The sequence below is a fragment of the Lepisosteus oculatus genome, chromosome 7 (genome assembly GCF_040954835.1).
Source record: "Lepisosteus oculatus isolate fLepOcu1 chromosome 7, fLepOcu1.hap2, whole genome shotgun sequence".
NCBI classification, from domain to species: Eukaryota; Metazoa; Chordata; class Actinopteri; order Semionotiformes; family Lepisosteidae; genus Lepisosteus; species Lepisosteus oculatus.
The window spans coordinates 31,217,738-31,245,253 of NC_090702.1; the positions used below are offsets into that span (position 1 = coordinate 31,217,738).

Below are 27,516 nucleotides of genomic sequence, written 5' to 3' on the forward strand. Positions count from 1 at the left end.
CTTAAATATTTGGAAAACGAGTTTGTAGTATCCAGATTTAGAGAGAGATATTTTTCATTGTAGGTCACATTTTGTTGAATTTAGAAGGTAGGTCTACATCTCTTGTAGGCCTGTGTAGGTGTTCTGTAGGATCTTTAAATACGTGGTAGCAGTCTGGGATTTTTATGGTAGGTCAGGAGCTATGCATTTGGGATGTGTTGTTTGCAAATAGAGCATGTTGAATATTGTACTCTGTGTTTGTTTGCATGCGACTACCATTGTTAATAAGTGTGCCTGATTTATTACTCAGTGATAAAAAGAACTCACTATTCACTATTTTCTTAACTATTTGTAATACAAACAGGACAAGTTAACATTACATTAAAAACAATACATTAATATATTTTTATGCATTAGACATATTACATTACATACATCAACCCATACAGAATCATCAGATGAAACTGTCCAAATAAAGCATGTTACATTTTAAATTGAATCTCTACCTAGGTCTAACCTAATATTTAGAGCTCCCACTAGACCTGTTAACATTCCACCAGCAATGAAAATAGCCTGAATAAGTTGTAGTATGCATACTGCAAGACTAAAATACTGTATGTGCAGCCCCCAATCACATCCAGTTGTTCTAGAGGGGTCACTTTTATTTGAGGTTGTGATGAGGTTAAGGGTGTGTAGGAAGGACACATGGAATTTAACACAATTTCTCACCATTTCCAACAGTTTTTATTAGAATGGAGATCTGGGAGCTGTTCTGGCATGCTGATGTGATGGAAGTTTTTCTGGTGTTCCTCCAGCCAGCATGCACTGTCCACCACTACAAAAATATATTTATCTCACAATGAATTCCTAATATTTTGACTAGCGACTACAGAACTATTTTACATGTTTAATTTTATAATTTTTTTTGTTCTTAGCTTATTAAACATGCAAGATAAACAATAGAGATAGACTACATATGTGGGGAGGGTTTACATTTTATATGCTAACTATATCTTATAAGTGCTAATAAGTGCCCTGCTTGTTTTGGCAAGATTACATTTTCTTAGTAAAATAAAGTCTAGAGCCTCCTAATTTCATATACTTTAAATACAATTTCCTTGAAGAGCAAATAACAGTGGTTAATTGTATATGGGCATTTTCCCAATTTCTCTAAACAGTTTTCTTTTTTTAATACATTTCCCTCTAAAATAAAGTTGTATTATAACAAATATAAATGTTCCATTAATATTTTAATTAATTTATAGGAACAACAATTAAAATAGTGCGTGGGAGCAAAGGTTTATCAAATATGGAAATGTTAATTCTAATATTTCAAGGACAGAAAGAAAAAGCGTATTTTTCTAAGTGTATTCAGACTGAAGTAATCAGCGTCATTGTTCATATCTAAAATGGTTAAGCAAAAGCTATACATACTGTATGTCAAATTAACATGTGATAAGAGTTGTCGTCAAAATGTGATACGAAGATGAAACAACTGAACCAGAGGACACAAGTGTTACAACTAATGGGAAGTGCATTTAGAACTGATCCCAGGAGACACTTTTGTTACAGAAGAGGATATACGAAGTCTAGAACAAGTATCCAGCCATGTTGTTGATGCTGACACCATGCCTTCTTTCAGGATAAAGAACAGCTGGATGAAGTCAGCAGCTAAATTACAACCAAACATCCTAGATGGGCTGAACGGCCTTATGTTTTATGCAATAATACAGCAGAACTGCAGAGCAACAGCAATTTCCACTTCCTACAGGATGTACAGTATTAGTACAACTAATTTACAGAATCTACAGGACAAGTGTGAAAGCAGAGATTTGCTTAGAATATATTGTTATACAGTATACAACCAGGATTTGACCTATATGAAGTCATGAAACATTATTTTTTGCAACAAGAACATTTCTAACATTTACTGTGCTAATAATTCAATGGTAATGAAACAATGAAACTGATCTTGTGTCAGGTTTCTGATTTTATTGAATATATTGGTTTACAAAACTTGGTTTTGTAAATACGTAGGATACCTTATGGATATCTTTCACAATAAGACAACATCAATATTAAGAACCAGCTTGTCTAATTTAATTAAAACTTATAATAGTTTTATAATATAAGTTTAAGGGAATTTCCTGGAAATGAAAACATGTATAATATCCATCAGCACACTATCTGTGGTGTATCACTTTTTTTCCCCTCTGGAATCCTCCCTGAATCATGCAAAGGTGAATGAGTGCAAATGCTAATTTGTTAACACAACACATGGTTAAGAACATGGCTCAGCCACTACAGTTCCCTCCCTACCCCGCCTGATCTAGGCAGTGACTGGGTGGAATGATACACTGTTCAATTCCTAATGACTGATTTCGCTGCACTCAAAGTTATCATCAAAGACATCACTGGAAGGAGATGAATAGGTCTGCAAGGCAGTCTATAATTAAATTTTCAGATTTTCTAGAACTAAAAAGAGGAATATAATGTTAAAATTTTACAATGTAGAATATTTAGAATATTGTCTACAATTTTGCTCACCACATAACTAAAAATATATATTTCTTTTCTGGAATCAGTCCAGGGAAAAGCAATCAGTTACATTCTTGTGCTCAAAGAAATATCCTGCACTGACAGGCTAAAAGAATGGAATCTTTTTAGTTTTGGTTTAAAAATCCATAAAAACATTAACAAAGTCGGCAACAAAGTTGCAAAATGTTAAACTGGTTTAATTGCAGGGTTACATCTCCTTAACCTTTTGCATGCAAAAATGTGTTATTTCTATTATAGCATACAGACATTCAGTGCCTATGGCCTTGGAAAGTCTACACAGATGATCAGAAACAGTAATAGTCTTCCTTGTTATTCTATATGTTAATTTTCTGATTGTCAGAAGATACTTTTCTGTAATTAGTGCTACTAAAACAATGCATGCATGGCAAATAAAAGTTAAGAACCATAGTTCTTAGTCAGAGAACCTCATTTTTTAGTTAATATCTTCTGCAGGATTATCTAAAATGTAATTGGTAATCTACTGATTACAGCATTCTTAAAAGGAGGACTATTCAAGTTATCCACTTTCCACAGGTGGGCCTTAACATTTTTTTCTGCAAATATTTACTTTAACTTTTTTGGGAGGAGAGTTAGAACTGAGATTGGAATATATGATATTGCTGTTATAACTCTCTTCTCAACATCTATTCATTTCCTGTTTCATCCAATTCAGGGTCATGGTGAAACCAGAGCTTATCCCAGCAAGCAACTGAATGGGAAGCCAGTCCATCACAGTGCACACACAAACAAGCATACACTCACATCAGTTTTCCCAGAAGCCAATTAACTTACAAGTATGTCATTGGATTGCATGAGGAAACCAGATCCCCTAGAAAACCCACACAAACATGAGGAGAACATACAAACTCCAGACAGATAGCACCCCAGATCCAGAACTGAACCTAGGACCCCAGTACTGAAATGCAGTACTGTTAAACACTGTTCTGCTCACTCTTCCAAACAGATTGCTACAATTCAGTAATGTGCTTGAGTTCAACAAGCACACCTTTGTAAGGTTCACTTGTACCAACTGCAGATTTGAGGGGAATGCAAGTGCAGTCTCTTTGACGACATTCATAACAGATTAGCATTCCGTGAAACACATGGGACTTGGGGAAACTACTGACACACAAAACATTTGTGAACTGGAATATAAATGCCTTCATACATCACAAAATAGTTGTGATTTACGGAGCCGTTCACTGGAAATATTTCAGATATATTCTTTAGTATTTTATGCTCTTTCTGCCTGCTTTCCAGGAGCTCTTACCAAGTAAAATGGTCTTGACATGACTCTCTTAAACCATACAGTATAATTTCAAAAAGAAACTTGGGAACCAAGATGTTGGAGATGTTGTTTTTAATGTACAGTATTATATAATGTTGTGACATCAAAAGGTTTGTTTACAATAACATTTAAACCTAAGCCCTAACATAAATATTTATGAAGAAACCTTTCAATTTTTAACTTGGAATTCCAGAATTTAGAACACATAATTAAGTGCTAGTTTAGTGCTGCCATTTTAACAGCTACTTTCTGTTATATTTTTATGTGAATGTCTGAACAATGGACACTGTACTCACCATTGAAGGTTGAAGAGTTGCAATTAGTAAGATATTTCATTCATTAATTTGATTTTAAAAAACCTATCAAAATAGTTTTGATAAAATATCAAAAATATTCTGTAAAACAAGCTTTCGTTTTTTTACAGTTTTAGTTGAGACATTTCATTTTGTGAAGCAACGACTCACTTCTACGTAGGATATCTGGTGAGGAAAAAAGGAATCTTTACATAAAAGCTCTTTTGTTTTATAAGAAGACCCTCATGTTCCCATCATGACAGCTACACTTCTTGTATATAGTTTTCATTTGACATTTATTATCCTATCATATACAACAATTGTAAACAGTATGCAACTATAATGACCACAAATGTCATTAAATCTAATTAGGTTTAAAGTGTCATGTTTGTAACAGGAGAAAAAAAAACCTGAAAAACCACAAATTACACAGTATACTAAATCACACAGGTACTGTAGAGTACTTTATCAGAACTTTCTGCATCTGTTGTATCTCAAAGACAGGAATATCATTATGCCACTTACTTTTGGAGCCAAATACTTTTAAAAAATAACTAAATTCATGTCTGGAAAATGCAGAATATTGCCAAAGAATGTTTTTTTTTATTATTTTCTGCATAGGTCTCTAGCTCTCAAAATGATAGTACCTTTCTGATCTGTTATTTTTTTTTATTAGGAAGCACTAGGCATGACTGCACAGTGGACTTTTAAAGTCCTTTTAAAGAAAATTAAAATTGGCAAGAAGCCACCTTCCCCATTGAATTTTGCATGTGCCCGCAAGTAAATCAAGTGAAAAGATTAAGCAGGCAGGTGTTGGACACATCCAAGCAGACAAAAGCAGCACCGTCTTATAACAAAATTCTGCTGTATCATGGTCTTTCAGTGTCTACCTCAAGCAGCTGTCTCTGCTTACAGTACACTTTTCATTCAAAGATGCTGCAGGTATTTTAGCTATGTGCCCTTTTGCCCTGTTTGGGAAATAGTTTGCATTGCTCTGTCACATTTAATCTATGTTCAAATTAAGTTCGGCTTGATCTACATTCACAGCATACGTTCCCATTATTATTAATATTATATTAAAACAAGGGCAACCAAGCCTAACAGGGCTGTGGTCTGTGAAGGGGAGTAAAACCACAAAAATGATGATGAAATGTTCTCCTGTCTCTACTGATTTACACAGGACTTGTATTTGTTTATGAAGTGTTACCAGTCTGCTACTATTTTATACCAAAACGTTTCTTAAAACACAATCAATCAGAGCCACAGTTTAGTTGAGCATAACTGCAATGAACAGACATATTATATAACAACATATTATTGCCTTGCTAAATTGCATCAAATTTAGTTCTTTTGGTTTTCTCCCTTTTGTTTATAACTTTGTGTGGCATAGTTTTCACTATGAGACTGGAAGGGGGAGAGTATCTAGGGCTTTGAAGTTGTTATGTTATAGTTCAACTGTCAAACGCAACTTTTGTAACCAACCAATAGAACACTGACCATACCATAAATGTATTTAAATAAAATTGTAAACAGTATATAGTTATGTCTAAACACAACACTACTTTCAATATTATATTAAGTTCAAATTCTAAAATCACATTGTTTTGATTTATGTTGACATACAAATAGAAATATGTTACTATAAAAATATTAATAATCTTGCAAACACATTGTCCTCCTTCTGTATTGGAACAATGAAGTCTAAACAATTTTCACTATGAACTCTAATAATAATAATTGCCTATCGAAAAAAATGAAAAATTACTGATAAGTATGATTCTAAAGAATATACCATTTATCAAGTGCTTGTTGTTGAATAAGAGTGAAACAGCTGTGAATATCAACCTGTTTTGCTTTAAGTTTAGTGGTTGGAGGCTGTAGGGGTGATTCCAGATGGCTCCATGGGCTAAACTGCTGTTTTGGAAACAAAAATGCTTCCAGGAGCACAGGTTCAAATCTCATTTGTAGCTTTACGAGTGTCATGGTGGCACATTAGTTAGCAGTGCTTGGGTGCAATCAGAGTGTTTATGATCTCATGAGTTTCCTTGCTCAAGTTTCTCCTCACAGTCAAAAGACTAACTAGCCATATTGTGTGAGTGTGTGCGTTTGTGTCTATGTGTGTGCCCTTAGATGGACTGGCGTCCTTCTCCAAGGTGTACGCCGCCCTGTGCCCGCTGCTTCCAGGGATAAGCTCCGGCTCCCCTGTGACCTTCTTTTGGGTAAAGCCGCAAGTAAATTGATGGAGGGATTAGAAAAACAGGCAATTGTAAAAATGAAAGAAAAGTACAATTGAAACCATAGAACAGAAACTGTGCATGCAGAAATCAACAATGTGAAATATAGAAGAAAGAAACCACAAATATTATTAGCAATCAGCAAAAACTGGAATGGCCAAGAAAAAAAACATCTGTAGATGACACCACATAAATTATCAGTGCTGTCAGTGAAAACCCCGAAATCCATAGTGTGTTAGTGTTTGAGACAGCAGAATAAAAAAACACTACATTGCAAAATCAAAACCTTTCATTTGTTCCAAGTAGTTTAGATTAGATTTAAGAAGATTTAGATTATACCAGATTAGAAGTACTCAAAGTACAAAGATGGGCCAGGAAAGTTTTGGAACTGTTTTATAAACAGATGAGACCAAAGTTAACTTTTACCCAAATGACAGGTTAAAGTGTGTAGAAACAAAGAAAATACAGACGTTCCACAAAACCTCCTATGAAACACCCTACCTATGAAACATGGTGGAGCTAATGTCAAATCCTTTAACTAACGATGGCATCGACAATATTAATACTGAAGTGTACAGAACATTTCTGTATGCTTATGCAGAAGAACATACTTTGGTACTTATTGGGCAGTTCTTCACAAGGTATATTGCCATAAATTAAATATACAAAATACTGTATATGGCCAATGCAACCCAGAAGTTCATCGGGTGAAAAAAGTGGAAAATTGTAAACTGTCCAAGTCAATCTCCAGATTCAAATCAAATTGAGAATGCAAGTGCTGAAGAAAAAAACTCAAAACACTCCACAAGTAGCCAAGACCTGAAAGGGCCAACAGCAAAGGCTTGGCAAAACATCTTAAATAATTACACAAAGAGTTAAGTGAACTCAACGGGTTAGAAACTTCACGTAGTTATTGCCTCAAAGGGATATGCAACCCAATGCTGGCTTTTACATTCAGAAATGTACTTGAGAGTCAAAGTGTTCCAATAGTTTTGGACATTTGAAATCACTGGGGTGCATACAAAGTCTGTTTTTGTTCTACTAAAATCAGGTACATGCATGTGATAAGTACATTATATTGTACTTATCATTTAGATTTTAATCTCATGACTACAAACAAAAATTACTTTACTATAAAGAAAAATACGTTTTGTTTTGTTTTTTTTGAGAGGGAGGAGGGCAGGATTAAACAAATTTAAACCTAAAGCATAGTAAATTATGTACTATTTGAGTTTCTTAAAAAATATATGTTCTCTTCAAGACTTCTATGCCTTCATAAATCCTACCCTCTACTAGAAGCAATTAAATAAAGAGTACAGGTAGAGGGTATTCACTTTTACAAATCATAATTTATTCTAACCTGTTTCACCCTTTCTCCTAATATAATAATTTCTCTTACTCTCCTAAAATAAAATGTATTTGTGTACTTCTAAACAAGGCTAAAGAGTTTTTACTTTAAACTTCACAAGTGACTTTAGTGGTGAAATCAGGGAACTTAAAGAGAAGCTCACTGCTTCAACCAAGGCTGAATTAAATACGGACTGTTTCAAAGGCTTTAAAAAAAAACAAAAGTCAGGAAATGTCTTGGATCTGATAACATCACTGTGCAGGTACTGAGGTCATACGCTGAGCAGCTCAGTACTATGTTTCATTATGTTCTCAAAATATCTCTGAATCAGCAGACAGTACCCAAAATTTGAAAACAGGCAACAATTATACCAGTTGCAATACAAAAATACCTTGAGACATTAAATGATTTCAAACCACTGGCACTGACCTCTTTAGTAATGAAGTCTTTTGAGAAAATGAATCCATGGAATTTGCCTACAGGGCTAAATGAGGAGTCGAAGATGCTACCATTACATTACTTCTGAGTTGCTGCATCTGTATATATTCACATCTAGAAGTTCCCAGTAGAGAGTTAGTAGAGAGATTAATCTCAATTTTTAATCTAAACTTTAATATTTTAGATTGGATCTTAGACTTTTTGACTAGCAGTCCACTAAGAGCAAGGGGAAATGGTCCTATATCAGAACAGCACTGGGTCTCTTCAGGACAGTGTGCTGTGCCCCATCCTATACATTTATACAGACTGCTATAGAAGCCCTTCTGAGGACAGACATCATTACATTTGCTTAATGTTTACTTTACTATTCTGTATGTGAGAAGAGCTAACAGTGATTGTTTATTCTGAGAAACCCTGTTCTTTTAATGTGTGTAGTACAATCATGACTTTATTCTATAGAACTTGTATTGATTCTGTCCTAACATTCACTGCAGTAGCCTGGTTTGGTAACCTTAATACATGCAACTTTGAATTACATACAGTACATAGTCAATTTCAGATCCCTACGTCTGGACATAGATTTAGACTACCCAGATTCAAGTGAAATAGAACTAAGTTCGCATTTATTCCCACAGCTATTAACCTGTTATGTCTTTTACCTGCCTGCAAAGCAAAGTTTTCCATCTGGGACAATAAAATGAAGCAAGTATGTAAGTATGCTTCATTACTCTTACTGCTACTAAATCATCAGACTATTTCAAACAACATGTTCTACTTAAACTCTCTTAAACTCATGTTCAGTTCTATTTAGCAGATTAATCTAAAACCACATAGAACAAGCTAGAAGATATCATTGAGAATAATCATGAAAAAATAATTATTTCCCTATTGTAATTTATCAGCTACTTGAATATGTTTAGATTTTTAAAACTCTAAGAAAAAAGTTAAGGTGAAAATTCAACCTGTACTGTTTGAAATATTTGTAGTGTTCAGAAATCTTACTAGTTTTATCAATATGGTAGCACATGCTTTTGGGAAAACACTGGCTGCAAATAGTATGGAATTACTTGACTGAGATAATGCAAAAGAAACAGGCATGAGGGAACTGGTGCCATAATCTCACCTGATGTATCAAAGGATTACTGTGATCTCCTCAGGTACACAGAGCAGCTGAAAGTTCTTTGTTCTGGGGGTTGATGATTTCTGTTTAAAACAAAAGAAATGCATGTGAATTTGATGTGTAGACGTTGGGATGTAGTATTTCAACATCTTTACACTGTGACAATAAAAGTAGCATGTACTGTGCAAGGTGTGACTATAATAAGACTAAGTGTCATGGGGAAGTGCAAGAGAAGTTACCCCAGGAGGGACATGTTGGAACGTGTTAAGATTGCAACAGCAGTACTTTTAATGCTAGTCTTGTGTTAGTGTCTGTGCTGAATAGAAGTGCGTGTTGTTACGTGTCAGTGTAACCATGAGTGACCATTATTTAGAGCGAAGTATTTCAGATTGGGTGAGAAATGAAACACTGCAAATTAAATCTGCATGTGAGAAGCTTATGGTAACTGGTTTGCATGGACAATTTACTATTGGTGAGGCTAAATAGCTCAATTTCAATAAATAAGAGTGCCACAGAATCATCTGAGGGGAGAACAATGCAAAATGAGTGAACTGTGGCCCAGTATGTGGCTTCTGTGGCTCACAGTGTAAAACATATACTACCCAGCTCATCGACCTGTTAAAATACAGGCTTGACCAATAACGACAATTTGTTTTTTCCAAGACTGAAACCTGGCCGCGAAGAACTAAGATTTGCTGTCATTAAGGATATTCAAATAAGTTTAAAAAAAATTAATTGCAAGTATCACTAAAATAGTGTATAACCCCTCCATGGTGATATTTTGAAAAGGACAACATGCATTTAGATGTATAAAATCAGTTTGCTACAAGATTTAACTGTACACCTTGCATCTTCAAATTATGCATACATCTGAACTGTTTATTTTTCTACATATAAAAATGTTCATTCATTATGTAAATATTTGCCTTTCATTTCATTTTTTCCCAAAAATATATAGAAAAACCTCTCCAACAGAACCATAAACTAAAATTAAAATATTCAAATTGACTACATTATGTAGAGATCAACATTTACAATTATTAGCTATTAAAATAATTATAAAATTAGTAAATATTTTGATCTACATTACATCATCATCAGAATGTTTACTACAGTTGTCAATGTACACATGGACTGAACATATTGTTAGTTAAAGATGTAAATTAAAGCATCTTGTTTTTCAAGCCAAAACTGTGAACTCCAGCCAACTGCCTTCATGAATGTTTAATTCACACAGAAAGAGATGTATGAGTAGTAATTGGGGACTCATAACTTTACATTTTGCAACTTTCAATTCACCACAATAATCAACAATCAAAAAACTACTGAGAATTAATTCCTTCCTTTGAATAGAACAAACACAAAAAAGCATTCTCCTGGCCTTGTTGCAATAAAGCTGCAATGAAGGGGAACTGTAGTCAAACCAAACTATTTTTGCTTAATTTTCAACATGCAATAAGCCTTGACTCCATATTGCAAAACGCTGGAGCTTATATAACTGCAATTATACAATTTGCATTACAAAGAGTGTTTTGTGTTTGTATGGTAAACGGTATGGTAGATACCACTGGTTTGCTGGTGAGGCTAGTAGACTAATAATGCATATGTCAGATGCCTGCTTTTACTGGAACATGGGTATTTTTGTTGGCTCAACTCCAGGTGCTCTGAATTCATAAAATTCATAAACTAGATGTGAAAAGTTAAACATCTGTATAGCTGAAACCTCCAGTGATTGCAATAAGACTCTGTATCTTATGTTCTCAAGAGAAACTGTCATAGCAGTTATCAGCTCTATGATTTGTTGTGAAGCTGTGGCGTTCCTACACGTAATCCAGCTCTCCACTCGCATATAGGCATAAGCAAAATAAAAAAAGGTAGCTAATGAAAAAATATTTTTTTCATGTAAAAAATAAACAGACAAGATGATTTCATGCACTTCTGCCTTCTTACATACATGCTGTACCTAAATCTCTCACATTGTTGTTGCCTCAGCAACCCTAATGCAATACAGGCAGTATATTTCTGAGTGCAAGAAAAGAGACCAATTCGTTTTGCCAGATGCCTGCTATTGTGTGTTATATTTTACAGAGGGATTAAACACAAATAGCACAAGGTTTAAATACACTTTGTCTAAAGACCACTGTAAGCTAAGTTATGTTATACTTTCAAAACAGAAATTATGCAGCCTTCAACAGCTATGTTGTTGTGCAGAACATGTCAGAGATGTCTAGTCATTCGAAAGAATGCACAAGGTATTCCCTGTTTTTTTTGTGTGTGTTTTCTTGGTTGTTATTGCTATTATAAGCCAGGTATGGTTTTTTTAAAAAATAATTCTAGGATACAAATTCTCGTTGGGTAATTGAAGGAAAGATACTATAGCTTCAACCACTGACATAGCAAATTCACTATAAGACTTCATCTCAAAACACAAAATAGTGCACACTAAGACAAATCCTTGGGGCTGGCACTGTATGTGTTAGTGTAGCAACAATACAAGTAAAGACTAACACAACACACACACACATCAAATGTAAGTAAAACAATAATGAAACTTTATTTCACTGTACATCTCAAGGTACACTAAATCCATCTATGGAATGAGACAAGTGTACATATATAATTAAAGATAGAATATAAATGTGGGCTTTAAGACAGGATTTTAAAGTTTTGACTGAATTGTACAGTAGGTTACGAAATGCCCCAGAAAGATAACGGAGAAGAACAGAAAGCAATGTCTCCTTGTGTTCAGAGCCCTGTATTTATAACTCCAAGAATCCCAGACACTGAAGAGAGCAAAAGATTTGCAGGTTTATATGGAGTTAACAGTTCATCAATGTTGTCAGTTGAAGCCCTTAAAGTGATCAGCAGTATTTTGAATTTTATTCTGAAATCAACAGGAAGTCATTGTGAGGACACCAGGTGTTATAAGATCATTCTTTGTGGTTTTGGTTAAAGTCTAGGCAGCTAAGTTTTGAACTTGCTGAAACTTGTGAAGAACGTATTTGGATCCACCAGCAAACACTGAATCACAGTAATCAGGGCTGGAAAAGACATGCATTTTCTGCGTCAGACTGGAAGAAGTATACAGATATGTAGTTTAAAAAATTCACTTTCACAACAATGTGAGTGTTGTGCTTCAAATATAAGGTTCAGGACAAAACCAACCACAAAGTTCCTAACCTGAACGCTTAGACTGGTTCTATGACCATCAATACTAAAACTAAAGGCGACACCTTTATGAGGCTGATAAGGAGAGCCAGTAAAAATAATTTCAGTCTTCTCAGAGTTCACACATAAACAAAATGCTGCATTCGTCTTGTAGCATCTACTGTAGCACTTGTACTAGGCAGACAATGCTTAATAAAACTTTTTGTGATATATTCATTTGCAGATATATTAATACTTGATTTACTTCAGGCAGGCATACAAACCATGTCTTAAGAAATGTATGTTAAAGTCATTGGAGAACAAAAACACTGATACAATATATTTTTTTCACTGTGTAAGTCTACATACTGTATGTCTTCATCTGGATTTCAAACCTTTTAATTACAGTACAAAATGGTGCCCAAGTGGTGTACTCCCAAACAGACCAAGTCATTCATCTACAGTACGTTGAAGACTTGTGTCCTGAAATGGTGAACAACCAGCATTCTGATCCCCACAGTACAGTGATGACATTTTCAAAAGCTCAATTTAACAATGGAAAATTCTGACATCCCTATTAAAGTGATGCTCATTTTATTAAAGTCAATACTGCTTTGTTGCTTAGTTAACCAAATGCTACTGTAGTTAAGAACAAGAAGCATACTCACATATTATACTGTTATGTTTTGAAAGCAGCATGTTTCTAGTGGAGAACTGATAAGTAATGTGGTGTTTATCAGTCACAACTGCAAGACAGGGATATTTCTTGATCTGTCCTACTAGTACAGTCATTTTTAGGGACAATAATCTCATTGACTTTCTAGGTTTTCTGCTGTTCAAAACATGGAAGACTTTTCAAAAGGAGTTCAACATAGAAACAGTTGCATTTGAATTTCAGAAGGCATTGTTTTTCAAGACGTTAATTGGAATTTAGTGATTTAAGTCACAAATCGAATTGCAGTAAGAGACAACCAAAGATCCTTGAGTTCTCTTCACCAGAGGAGTAGGCATTGGCTGGAAAGCTCTTTCTCACAGTTGCCAGGATTCTAAAAATCCAAGGCCAACTACACTGTGTAAAAAAGTGTAGATGACCCCACCCAGAGACACAGTAGTGACAGACTGATGATCACTAAGACCGAGGGGAATTAACAAAAGAGGTCGGGGGCATTCCAGAAGTACATCTGCTGGGCAGGGCTTCCTGTGGCACACATTTCATTTCACCATGATTTAAATCACCCTGAACCCTGACACACAGGAACGTTCCTGAAGTCCTTCACAAACAGGAATTCATCACCCCTGGTTCCCTGCCTGATTTAGGAAATGGCTAATGAAACCAGCACAGATTTCACCTTGTTTATATTTTTAAATAGTAATTATGCCAACACCTTTGTTTAAATAAATATGAAAAAATTGAAAAAAAAGTTAAAAATATTTGTCTAGTCATTATCACTGTGTTATTGCAAAACAGTGCAGGGGTTTACAATATGTGCTGCCCAACCCCTCTGAAAAGTGATAGCTGTATAACAGCACAGAGTGTCCCCAATGTTAGTACACAGGGAACATTTATATTATCTTCTTTTGATTGCCCTTTTTTATGGTTCTTATTTCATGTTAGATTGTATGTAATCATTAAAAGCAGTCTGCAACCCTCTGTACCATTAATTTATATTTTGTTATAAGCTTTATTACATTATACAATTTTTTTTTTATTTGTTGCTCTTATCAGGCTGCTTGTATTGTCTTATTGCTATAAGGTACGCAGTGGCACTCAGCAGTTGTCACTGCATTTCACCACAGATGTGCTCAATCATTTGCTGCAAGCTGGATTTTGCTGCCAACCACATTTGAAATCAACAATATTCAGGGAGCATTTTCTATATTATTTTTGGTAGATCAAAAATTATGTCAACCTTAGCACAGCACATTGGTTTAATAAGGAACAAGTAATAGGTTTATTCCATGATGAGAAAAAGAAAGAAAACACAACCATGAAGCATGTTTTGGCCATGAAGACACCTGAAGAAGGCTCATTGCCGAAATGTTATGTTTTCTTTCTTCTCTTTTCAGCTTGGAATAAACCTATTACTTGTTCCTTTGCAGCCTGAGCATGCTGACACATCTACCCTCCTGAACTACATTGGTTTAATTACAAGCACACCATCCTATAGAGGGAATGGTTATTGTTTTCCTTCACTACCTAAACAGTACACAGCAATACTCCATCACTGACAAACTAGTGTGAAGAAAATCAGAAGTCCAAAGCTTTCTAGCTTTCTTCAATCAATCTGCAACCTTCATACTATTCGTGAGATTAGTCTTTATGTATAGTAACAGGGCTCAGTAGCAAAGAGCCTTTTACCAAAGATTAAAGGCTTCAAAAGTTTCTTCCATCTGGTACCTGGAATATTTTCTGTTTTTCTGTTTTTCAGACCACAGCAGAATTCACCAATACCTGGAGAGTGGCTTTATGTGGTTCTGAGATGTGATTAAACCCACACACACATACATTACATACAGTTTAGCTGTTTCAGGAATTTCTTTATAAACTAGCTTCTAGATAAGTCTTTTAAACAATGTTGACATTACATGTTACTGAATGTGGCACAGTTTTCCAACAATAGAAATTAGCTTTATTGCAAAAAGATGTGTGATTGTGCTCCGCTCACTAGGCAAGAACAAGGATGAAATTTACAAACTGATGACAACTGCTGCTTCACTAAAGCCCTCAAAGAATTTGGCTCATATTCTGTCTGCTGTTACAATAGACTGGTTTCATTCAACTAAAGCCACATAAGACGTAGCACTGTAAAGCCCAAGAATGCCTAAAGGTATTAAACAAATACAGAATTATTTGTACAATAGTATGTTTATGAATTATATGAGAAGTAAAAATACTACTATGTTGTTAACGAACATTTAATATAGAACATATACTGTGGAACATTTTAAAAAAAAACTTTAGATGACTTTATAATGAAGTAAAACGTTTTGATACGTAAATCTCAATCATCTGTGACTTCTTCCATGAGATATACAGGATTGGGAGTGGCTCAGTCTTTTGCAGAAATAAAGTTTTGCATCTGAGATGCAATAGTCAACCGTCTCAGACACATTTAGCAAACCACTGCTTAATACTAAAAAAGTGTACTTTCATTTCACATAATTTTCAATCTAACAGTTTTCTTAAAAGGAAATTACTGCTAGATCCTGCAGATTAACCTGATCTAACTGACCCAATCAAGGTAACAGCACATGCCACATACAGTATAGCTTAAAAATTCAGAATCATTCTTATCCTTCTTAGAAGCTCATGAACTTTGTCCTGGATGTGATTAATTTTAGTCAACTATATATTTAAGTACATGGAATTTTTCAGCTGTATACATTTCTCAAGCAGTGAAAGCAGAAACTAAGGCAAAAGAAAGGTTTTTAGCTACTGTACCTAGTAAGATACAAAGTACAGTAGTAAAACCTTTAATGTCACCAGGAACAAGGTTTGTGTTTACCTTAAATAAACACTTTAGAATATTCTTATCCTGTACATTAATGTGTTCCATCCTTTATAAAGGTTTCCTAATACAAGGTAGAAAACAGCAAATAATTTCCACATGAAGGAGATTTGAAAAACTTTCAAATTTTCACATCTGTAAATGATTTTACTTCCCAGGCACAGTGCCTTCTCCTAGCTTCTCCCTTTTGTGGCCTTTAATTCCCCAGAAAGAAAGAGTGTCCGACTCCTTTAAAGGGCCCCACTCCTCGCTTTTTTGTTTGCTGGTTTAACAACATGAACCATTTGTCAACGATTTGCTGGCCTGCTACCAAACTGGCAAGAAACCCTTCATGAATATATAAGGCGGTGATTATCTGAAGTGAGAAGCTGTGAAGTAAAAAAGGTCGAACAGGAGGGAAAAAAAGTGTGTGGTTTGGATTTGTATGTCCGCATGCACTTCCAAGATGAATTAGAAGTATATTACCCAAGGGACAACAGAAAACAGTAATCCAGTCACAACAACTGAATGTGGCAGGAAATGTTTATTCAAGTACGAAAACTTTGATCACAGAGTAAATTGTTAGACTCCAAGTCAGCTCTTGGCTACCTGATCTTGTGGAGTTCTGTCTGGATTAATGGCATAGCCATCTTCTGCATAGTAATACCAGAGTCATTAAAATAATTTCATTTTACATTTGTACTCTTCCTGCCAAAAACTGCAATTCTATGTTTCTAGAAAAAAAGCAGTTTCTTCAGAAAATGTAACAGCCAGCTGTTCTCACTACTAAACATGAGTGCCAGCATCATCAATGTGCTCAATATTATCATACACTTTTGGTCAAACCTGGTGTCTATTAAAAAGACATAACACATACCTTTACATTCTCTAGTGGTGCACTGTAGTAGAATTATTTCTGACAGACAAATAGTGTTTCCATTTTACTTCCATTTAATTCCACGTTCTCTTCAGTAAATCACTTTACGTGATATAGAAATGTAATTCAGCATCAACCTGAACATTGTTTGTTGATTGGCTGATGATGTATATACTGTATATATGGTTTCAAAACCCCAAAAAATAATTTTAAATTCCTTTCTTTCAACATAACACAAAAACAGAAATATAGGTGCTGTATATAAAGTAGTTTACTACATCATTCACCATTTCAGTGTTCTGTAGATTGCAAAATCAATCCGTATCTTTTTGTGTGATATTTGCTACAACTGAAAAGCTTGTATTTGTAACTTAGATCAATATAAATTATACATACTTCCTCATTTGTCCATACAGGTACTATACAAAATATGTAGAGAAGAAAAAAATAAATATCTGAATACATGTATGAACAGCTTATGATTTCAGGGAGGTTTATTTAATGTTCTTTATATATCTTGTCTTTTGAGGTGCAAAAACAAATACAATTTTCAAAAACAAATACAAATATGTAATATATACTGTAACAAGACACACAAACTATAAACAAACTAAAAGCCCCAAAGCCAGACATCTGGGGTATTTTGCTCTTCTGCTCTTTTCTGTACTCTCCTTCAAGTTCTGACACAATAACATCTTTCCCTCAGGCTACTATGAATTTATGAACAACGCCTTATTTCAGTATTCCTTAATCTCACATTGGATGAGATACACATATATTTAAGTGCTCTTTAGGGAATACAGTCCGAATGTTACATATCTGCTTGAGTGAAATTTGGTGATGTTATGTGTGCATTCACAGCCATTAACAACACTAACTGTATGTAAATGCCTTGAACTGGAAAGTACATGGTAAATGTCCAACATGGCATGCAGAGCATGCTTTACTAGCTGTGCTTCTGTTAGCGAATGCAGTACAAGTAGATGTAATCTCTCCAGCATGTCCTGGGTTTGCCTCGGGGACTCTTCCCAGTGGGCCATGTCTGGTACACCTCCAGGAGGTTTCCTGATGGTATCTTCCCCAGATCCCTGAACCTCCTCAACTGGCTCCTCTTGATAAAGGAGCAGCGATTCTACTCCAAGGTCCTTTCAGATTGCCAAGCCCTCACCCTGTAGTGAAGGTAAACTCAGACGCCCTACAGAGAAATATCATATCCACCACTTGTACCTGCAATTTCATTCTTTTGGTCACAACCCAAAGCTTGGGCCCATAGGTGAGGATCCATCCTGGGACCATGATCTTTTCATGGCTGAGGGGCTAGAGCTATGCTGTTGGGAGCTTTGCACTCATGGTACATTAGGATAACCTTGGCAAATTGGTCTAAGGTGAGGGGCCAACCAAATATTGATCCTAATCAGACTCCTGTAATAGTTTCCACTAAGAACTAAGAAAATCCTGCCTAGATCAGGGACACTAGTACCCACCCTGGAGCACCTAGTGGCTGGGCCACCCATATAACCAGCCCAGGTACAGGACAAAATGGCTATGTGGAGCTGTTGTGTGGACTCACCACCTGCAAAACAAAGAATGGGGTCGGGTGCAATGCCAGTCATGTAACAGGCATGAGCAGGATGGATCTGGACAGACTCAACCTTGGCAATCTGTAATTGTTGTTGCCATTTTATTTTCTTTTGTGATTGCAACTGTAATTGTGATTTACAGTGTACAGGTCTGTTAAAGGTAGAAACATTCATGGCACAATTAATACTTGGAATTGTCCTTGCACCCTGTGCATGCTTTGCTTGGGGAATACAAGTGCTGAGGGACACTGGTAGGTAGTGGCATTCTCATTGACAGAATGGTTTGGCTGTAACCTTGCCTGGTTAGAAATCGCTGGTTTGTGAACACCCAGTATAGTGGCTTAGTCCGCCCTTAGGAGCGGCAGGTCCTTCATGTGTATTTCTTTCTTGATGTTCACCAGATTTGACATTCAACAGTTAAATCACTCCATCGCCTTTGCACAATCAACTCTCACCAATGAGTCGAGTCAGTTATTACACAAGAGCCAAAGTCACTTAAGTGTATCACAGTAAGTGATGAAAGGCAAATTAATCCTGATTTTGCCAAAACATGTTATCAAAATAAAAAATCCATATACTTTTTCGTCTAAAAACACACACCCATATAGTGCTACATTTATGTGGATGCTCTATGTAATATCAATACACCATTCTTTATAAATGCGGACATTGTACAAAAAACAGTGACCGATTATTTTTTTGTAGAGACCGGAAAAAATAAACTGATGAGATGCTAAGGGATAACATTTTTTTTAAATGTGTGAGCAAGCGGTGGTTACTGCAAAATAAAATTCATTATAGCAAAACCTGAACAAGTGAGGAAATACTGTGGTTGAAATCCATAATTTATAAATGTTAATCTTCTGATTTGTATTCTTCACTTAACAGCAGTACTTAATTAAAAATGAAGTGATGGTACACAAACAATGAGCTTGTATTTGCCATCATCCATTTAATTATAAATATTTTATAGAAATCAAGGATGTTATTAAAATATTCATTTTTAATAACCTAAAATGCCCGTTTTGTAATTAATGGTAATTACCAAAAAGACACTTCTAACCCAAACCAAAGATCGACAAAATTTTTCAATCCCTAATAACATGACAGTAAAGAATAAAGGGGTAAAGCCTGCAAAGGTGTTTTGGGTATCTAAATTAATTACTACTGAAAGCACTCAGTTTCTCTTTTGAGATAAAAACAGTTCTGCATTCTCAGACATTGTATCACGTTTCCAGACACAGCTTCTGAATCACAGTGCTTAATTAACTCAGTAACGTTAGACATTTTGCAAACTTTACTTGGTCAGTATGCAGTGTTAAAAATCCAAAAGATCTGATGACAGGATAATACACTCTCTTACAGTACATCGAACAATCTAACCCATGTATGGTATTCTCATTTAAGATTCCATTGCTATTAAAATATTCAAAAATGGAAATATTTTCCCTTAAACAAACCTTTAATATAATATTTTGTATTTTTTATTTTGTATATATAATGGCATACACTTGCAAATACATAAAAGTTCAGTGTTTGATTAATGAGATGTTTCCTCAAAAATCATGTTTGGTGAATCACATTTACATTTGTTTTTAGAATCCTCCTTCAGCATTCTTATGACCTTTGGAATAGAGCAAAACAAGAACTTTATAGAGTTTATAGCTAAGGGCATTGCTACTGAATCTGGCTTATATGATGCACAATACATACTGTCTCATTATAGCAATACTAGGGTAGTTCTAGTGCTGACAGGTATTGAATTGATTTACGCAATGAACATATGTACTGCAAATGTTTTCACAGACATACTGTATAGAAGCACACTAAAGTATGCAAATGCTCCAGTCCCACTGAAACGGTTACAAAGTACTCATTTTTAAACCAGATTAAATTTAGTATTGAATAATAAGATCCTATTAATAGAAACAAAAAGAAAATTACAGTATCTTGTCAAATCTGAAAGATTAAGAAGCATGTTAACAGAAAAGCTGGCATTCCATCTTCCATCTTCAAAAATAATTTAGTAGTTTTTAAACCTTTTCTTTGCATTGTTTTCCAGAGTGAAAAAGCCATTAGGAAATAACAGAATGCAGTCTTTAAAAAAATGCAGAGATGCATGCACAGTACATCAAAAGACTGCTGCTTACTGGCAATGTTCCACATGACCAAATATGGTAAGAAAAACTCTTTTCCTGGAACCAAACTGAAAAAGTTTATGAAATACAAAGCAATAGAACTGTGCTCCCTGAAACTGTACTGAGGAAGGGTTACTGACAATGATTTTCTAACAATGTTCGGAAATAGTCAGTTGAATTACTCTTACACCATTGTGAATTGGGGCTGTCAAATTGCCCTTAATAAGGTAATATCTTACTAATTTTTTAACAGAGACAGAGGGTGCTAACTCCTTATGAGACCTGGGATACACAATGCTCAATTCAATGCAATGCTCATTTAATCTATAAAAGCAAAGATCATCTCTATTACATTTCTCGCACTACCAGATACTATAAATAACAGATAACATATACTGTATATACAATACAAGGTAACAAATATATTACATGACTTTTTCTCTATTGAAGAATGAGTTGATGAATAAGGTATTCAATAATGTATACTATGTTTAAAGAGTGATGTCAAGCCTTTTCACTTTTATTTGGTGTATTTGATGTATGCACAATTAAAACAGTGCAAACAAAATGTCAAGAAAGGCACCTTCGAAGGAACCCTGGACCTGCCAGTAAGTGCAGACTTATCCGTTTGTATGATTACAGCATCAGAGGGGAGGGTTTACTGTTCCTCTAAACACTGCAGGCCTAGCGCTCCCCAGCGTTAAGACTCAATTTAATGTCAGAATCAAAAGAATGAGAGAAGGCCATTTGGCCCACCTAGTCTGCATGTCACATAGAATGAAACAAATGTTAAACAAGATGTTCAAACCATTTCGGAGAATTGCTCTACTCAAAAGAGTGTCACATTTCTTTGATATTAAATTAAAAGTAAATTTCTAGTATATTAATTTTGTATGCTGTTTAGGAATCCAACATTATAGTTTTGGATAGTAAAGGCTGATAACCGCAAAAATTAGGCTTCTTTTACAATAAAAAATAACCACTAGGTTCCCTTTCATTACCCAGTTCAACATGCAGCTTTACCCCTTGTGAGAGGAGGCACAACACAAAGGAGTGATTATAACAATAGTCTAAACTAAACCATGTTTGTAGAACCCAGTTCTTTTAAAACTGCAATGATAAATGCATACTAAGGTCCAGGACACGTGGGGTAATTTGAGTTTTAGCAGCTTTGTTACTAAAGGAAAATACAATTTCAGAAAAGACAGAATGGATGAGAACTATAATACATGTATAGGCCAAGGCATTCACAAAGAAACACTTTGATCTTGCAAAAACAAGTATACTGTGACTGCTATGATATTTAGACCTGTTCCTGGACTTCTAGGAGTAGAAGTTCTTTAGTTTGTTAGTGAAAGTGTATACTCCATGGATGGGGATGGGACTTCACTTGCTTTACAGTATAATTAGGTATTTTATCATTCTGTACATCAACAGGATCTATGCGTTAAATCAGAACATACACCTTTGATCTTAATATTAATCAATACTGGTATGCACTAGGGCTCAGTAGTGATTTATTTAATCTCTGCTTTGACAAGAGTATGTTGATAATTTTAGCATGAGGTTAGTCCCCTTGTACCTCTCTTTAAAACTTGTGGAATATTAATGTATCTGGTATTATTTATTAACTTAATTATTATAGCAACACATGTAGAAAGTCTCTTCTGCAAATTTCTATTATGTTATAAAGTTTCTGGTACATTTAAGTACTGTATTTCTTTGTACCATTATTTCCTATAATCTGCTGATCCTTCATGTTATTGACAAGAGTCTAAAATGAGCTTCACCAGAGAATAAAAATGAATGTTACTAAAAGAGAGGAAAAAGGTAGCTTTGCAATCCCTTGTCTAAATTACTTTATTTGTTGAGCTGCCATATACAGGCACTTGCTTGCAATGCGTGTCATCCTAATAGTCTGTGAAAGCATGGCTTACATTAAAAAATATATGTACACCCACTGAGGACTTCAGAGCATATTTGAAAAAGTTCCAAGTGTTGGTCCAGGAATAACTTTTTCCACTTTTGCAGATTGTTTTATATATGAGGTAATTTTCCATATAGTGTTTAGTATCTGCCATCCATCTGTTTAAAGGAACTGTCAAGTGCCCTTTAGGAATAGGAAGCTCTTAGTGGCACAGTGTACTTCCAATGGTATTTTTAAGAGAATTCTAAAATGTTTCAGTAATTCAAATTCAATCAATATTTTCGCTACTGGATCACGATTCAGCTATAGGACAAACATATTGGCTCATCCTCTCTAAACTCATTAATTTGACATCTTTACAGTTATTCTAGGTATTCACTAAACCTAAAAAGAAATCAGAACAAAATGTTAATGTTTAGAAAACATTAACCAAAATGTACTAAGAGTGTTGTACTTACAAAAGAAGAGTGCAAACACTTCAAAGACATTTGTCTATGATTACTTCATACAATAGTGTTGCACAGTTGCCCTGAGTTTTGAGTGTGCTTTTCCCAAAATGAAATGGCATTTTGAATACCTGGAACAACAGCACACTTTGTAAATGATACCTGCAATCAAGCTATTTATGTGAAAAATGTTCTTGCTTCAGATTAAATGTGGGTGCCTGCCATGCAGTTGTTACTGAAACAGCATAAGAAAGATGAGGATGGTTACAAACAAGGAGAGTTTGCTTGTTAATTAATTGATCCAAGAATCACACCCTGTCATTTCCTGAAAGAAGCCTGCATATCATGATCAAAACAATCGAAAAAAAATTATTGCAAAAGTATTCATAACCTTTTCTGTGGCAAACTTAAATTCATTCAGATATACAAAATTACCTTAATGAGCCACACAATTTAATGAGCGGTCTCTGTGTGCAATGATAGTGATTTACATTATTTTAAAATGATCTCTCTGTAAGGTCTTTCATTCAGTAAGCAAAGATACAATCATGAAGATAGTAGCTTTCAAAAAAACTTGGGGATAAAGCTGCAGAATAGCACAGATCAAGAGAACAGTATAAAAACATTTAAAAATACATGGAAAATCCCATTGGGTGTGGTGAAGTTGATCATTACGAAGAGGAAGGTGTATCGTAATACCTACACACTGCATTGACAAGGCTGTCCCTCCAAACTGAGCAGCCCAGCAAGGAGGGAAATGGTTAGGGATGTCACCGTGAGGCCAACAGTGACTTTGAAAAAGTTACAGAGCTCATTGGCTAAGATATCAGAAAATGTCTCCAAGATAGTTCACAACAAAGCTTTTAGATCATACTGAAAACTTGACTAAATCTGTATTATGTTCAGTCAAGACAAAAATGGAACATTTAGTCTAAATGCAAAATGTTATGTCTAGTGAAGAACATACAGAGCATCACTCAGTCAATGCTATCTCTAATGTCAAGCATGCTTGTAGCAGTATTACATTTTAAGGTTTTTTCTCATCAGTACAGACTGAAAAGCTTGCGAAGGCTGAAAGGAAAATCAATAGAACAAAGCACAGGAATATCTTGAAGGAAAACCTGCTTCAGTCTACTAAAGACCTAAAACTTGGATGGAAATTTACCTTACTGCAGGAGAATGATCAAACAAGGCCAAAAGCTACAATAGAGAGGCTTAAGAATAAGAAAGTGAATGTTCTTGAATCCTTTAGAGAATCTATGGAAAGACCTGAAAGCTGACATCATAATTAATCTACAAGCAGTTTGAGCAAATCTGCAAAGAAGAATGCAAAATTTGGTGTAATTGTAGGAATGTCAAAATTAAAAAAAGGACAGAAATAATTCAATATTTATGCACAATAATAGCTCCTTAGATGGACACAGATATTGTAATCCTTCAAATCCAAGTGGCATACTTCCAAAAATGTAAGTAAATTACTGATTTGCTACATTTACAATTACTAAATTTACAACTAAAAGATTTTGAAAGGCTGCATTTTTTGTTGAAAGGAAATTTTGGTACAATTCCCCAATTACCAATTACAATGTCAGGTTTCCATCTCACTGTCTTTTTAAAAAACTTGAAACAAGCCTCCCTCATTTTAAGTTACAATTAATGTGTCAAACTAACCACAGAATGTGTTTACATATGTTAAAGGTTTTCAAAAAACACAGACCAAAGTCAGACTAGAATCTCTATCCATTTAGTAGTTACATTCCTGGGAAGAGGTGACAGGAAAGTGCATAGAAGGGAGGCAACACAAAAAATAAGGTGACATACTGCTAAAACAGAGAACACAAGGACAGAGTCAGCATGTCCCATGTATGGTGGACACCATGAAAACAGAAGTCAAACACCTTTAGGGTGTCAGCATGTGTAGAAATTACTTTGTCTTTCAGCAGTCCCTTCTTTCTTAAATCTAAGTTACTTACATTTAATTCAAACTAATAGTGCTAAAATAAAATAAAATCCTGTCTTTCTATTCATGTGCTCTGCGTGATGCAGTTTTCAGAACAAGAAGCACTTTTTTTTTACACAAAGATTTGTGGGGGTCTGGAACAAACTACTAAACCATTAGGGTGAAGTTGATAACCAGGTTAGATTTGTGATCCTTAGGTAAATTTGCTACAAGCAAACAAACATGCTAGATAGGACAACTGGCTTACCCTCATTTATAATCTAATGTTTTTCTATCACTTCATGCACCTGAAAGATCATACTGCTTGGCATTATTTTATTATACTGTAAAGAGGCTAACCGTTTTGCCTTTAAGCTGTCGAGCACAATTTGTACTTCAACACAAAAAAACACCTACATTTGGAGACATGTAAGCTTTCAGTTAGCTTTCAATTGCTGGTTTTCATAGGACTTTACAATAAAAGCTTCTACATTCAAAAGCCTATTGAAATACTCATCAAACTGGTACATCTTTGAAGCACTGGTTTCCTAATAATTGAGAATTTACAATAGTTTCCTGATGACTAATGCCATCTTGTATGTAAACATCTTAATATATTCTTTAAATAACATATGGGAAATACTATTTAAATTGCTGATTATATATATATCACTCATATAACAACTGCCTTGTCAAACCACATGTAATTTGGAATTTCTTGTTTTAAATCAATGATCTCTCAGAAGGAACAGACTTAAATAATAACAGATGAAACGGTATGTAACGTGGCAAGGGCTGGAATTTTTTTTGACATATTCAAAACAATATATCCAGCAGACAAACCACACATCTTGGTCCTGAACCTAAAGCAAAACAAGGCTTGATGAAAGACTTTGAATGATTTTTGTAACACTGATAAAACCATTTCGACTCACTACTTCACTGCCCAAGATCATGTGAGGTCTGAGTATGCTGAGACTGAAAAATTGGTGTTGAGTTGAGGATCTCAGAAATGTGCAGTCTCAATGTGGGAGTCAGCTTTCACACTGACATGGCTAGGAACTCAAAAAGAGTTACTAATTGTTTGGCACATGGCCAGTAAGAGGCCATTAGCAGGTATATTTTTTATATTTATGCTAAGGCCACACAAAAGATAAACCATTTAGATATATAGTGCTTTTCTGAACTCATGATGAACACTTAACATTTTTTCTGATTCCAAAACCCAGAAATATTTAATTTTGTTCATACCTCCAGTAAATGCATATGAAGTTAGAGGATACCTGGGTAAAAGCTCCATCTTAAACCATGGAAAAAATGGATTTTGATGATTGTGGGGAAATGGTTAGGGAGGAAACAATAGGAATGTGTCTGAAATTTGAGTGTTACTAGTGCTATGTAGAGTTTGAGGATTGGAAGCAAATGTAATTAAGAAAAAGAATGCCATCAGTATGAGCCAGATTAGAAAGCAGTTGTGTAAGTGATAAATTTGATCTTACTTTTGTTGAAATCTACAACCCTGAGGAGAACATGTACTGTTCTATTCCATTCAGATAATGAAATAACAATAACTGAAGAAACAATTAAAATGATAACATATACAGTATGCTTAATGAGAAATTGAAAACAATCTATATTTTTAGAATACACTATTTACATAAATCATAATTAGCAAAACATACTGTAATTGTAAACACTGCACTAAAATGGCTAGAAGAATTCATCTATGAATTCATATGGTGGTGGCAGCTGCAGAATGTGAATAAGGTACAAGTTGTAGGGAATGAAATTTTCCCTAAAAGCAAAATGTTAAATATAAAGCCTCTTTGAAATGTAACATTGGCATTTACTCTAGAGGTTATGTGATACACTTTCTACATTTTCTTTTGTGCATATTTAATATTTTATCACACCATTTATATTTCTCACAAGTTGTAGAAAATGTTTAATGCTTGAAGGAGAACCTGGACTTTTTTTTGCTCCTCATTTTAAAAGCAAAGCAATGTGAATGAAACCCTTTCAGTCATTGTGTTATATTACAACTTATGACTCTGAAACATCTCAGTAAACAGGGCAGAAGTGTAATAACTCTGTTCTGGGTATTATGGAAGATAATTTGTGCTTCTGCTATTATAAAAATAGCAGAGATACATAGTCTTACCACAGGAGTATGGAAGAATCTATCAATTACTACAGTATATGCTTTTTTCATTGTTAGCTGTATTTTAATTACTCTGGAAAAATGAGAACAAAAATAAATCACATTGCAACATGTCCTTGGAGTCCACAATGATTGACAGATTCTTATGTAAACCCTACATTCCTTAGTCCAGTTTGGCTGTGCTGAACATAACCTCTCTAGGTTTAATTTAATGGTGTCCTACACTCAGATCTAATTTCTAATGCACTTGTACCAGAAATATCTAAGAAAAGTAATAAAAATGGCTTGCTCGGTTACTGTGACATTTGTTTTTTCTTATTGATCCAAAATCTAAATTTAAATCAAACCTGACTATTTTTTTTACTCAAGGTACACTGATTAAAATTCCTCAAACATTTTTACAACTATGTCTCGTTAATTATTCATGTTCTCTGAAAACCATATAGCAGTCGACCATTGCCAGAAATTCTTAGGACACGGCCTACAACAAGATAACCAAATGTTAACCCTTGAAAGAGGGCCTGAAAAACTCTAGCATTTTCCCCTGATTTCTA

At 34.8% G+C, this 27,516-nt stretch overlaps 1 protein-coding gene across 8 annotated transcripts in view; it reads right to left on the reverse strand.

The window, feature by feature from the left end:
* cald1a (caldesmon 1a) overlaps positions 1-27,516 on the reverse strand; it is a 125,643-nt gene that overhangs the window by 71,960 nt on the left and 26,167 nt on the right. For all 8 annotated transcript variants that reach the window (XR_001477381.2, XR_011190083.1, XM_015338960.2 and 5 more), the window contains exon 2: positions 9,263-9,342. The gene's annotated coding sequence lies outside the window, so the exon portion shown is untranslated. The remainder of the gene's footprint in view (positions 1-9,262; positions 9,343-27,516) is intronic.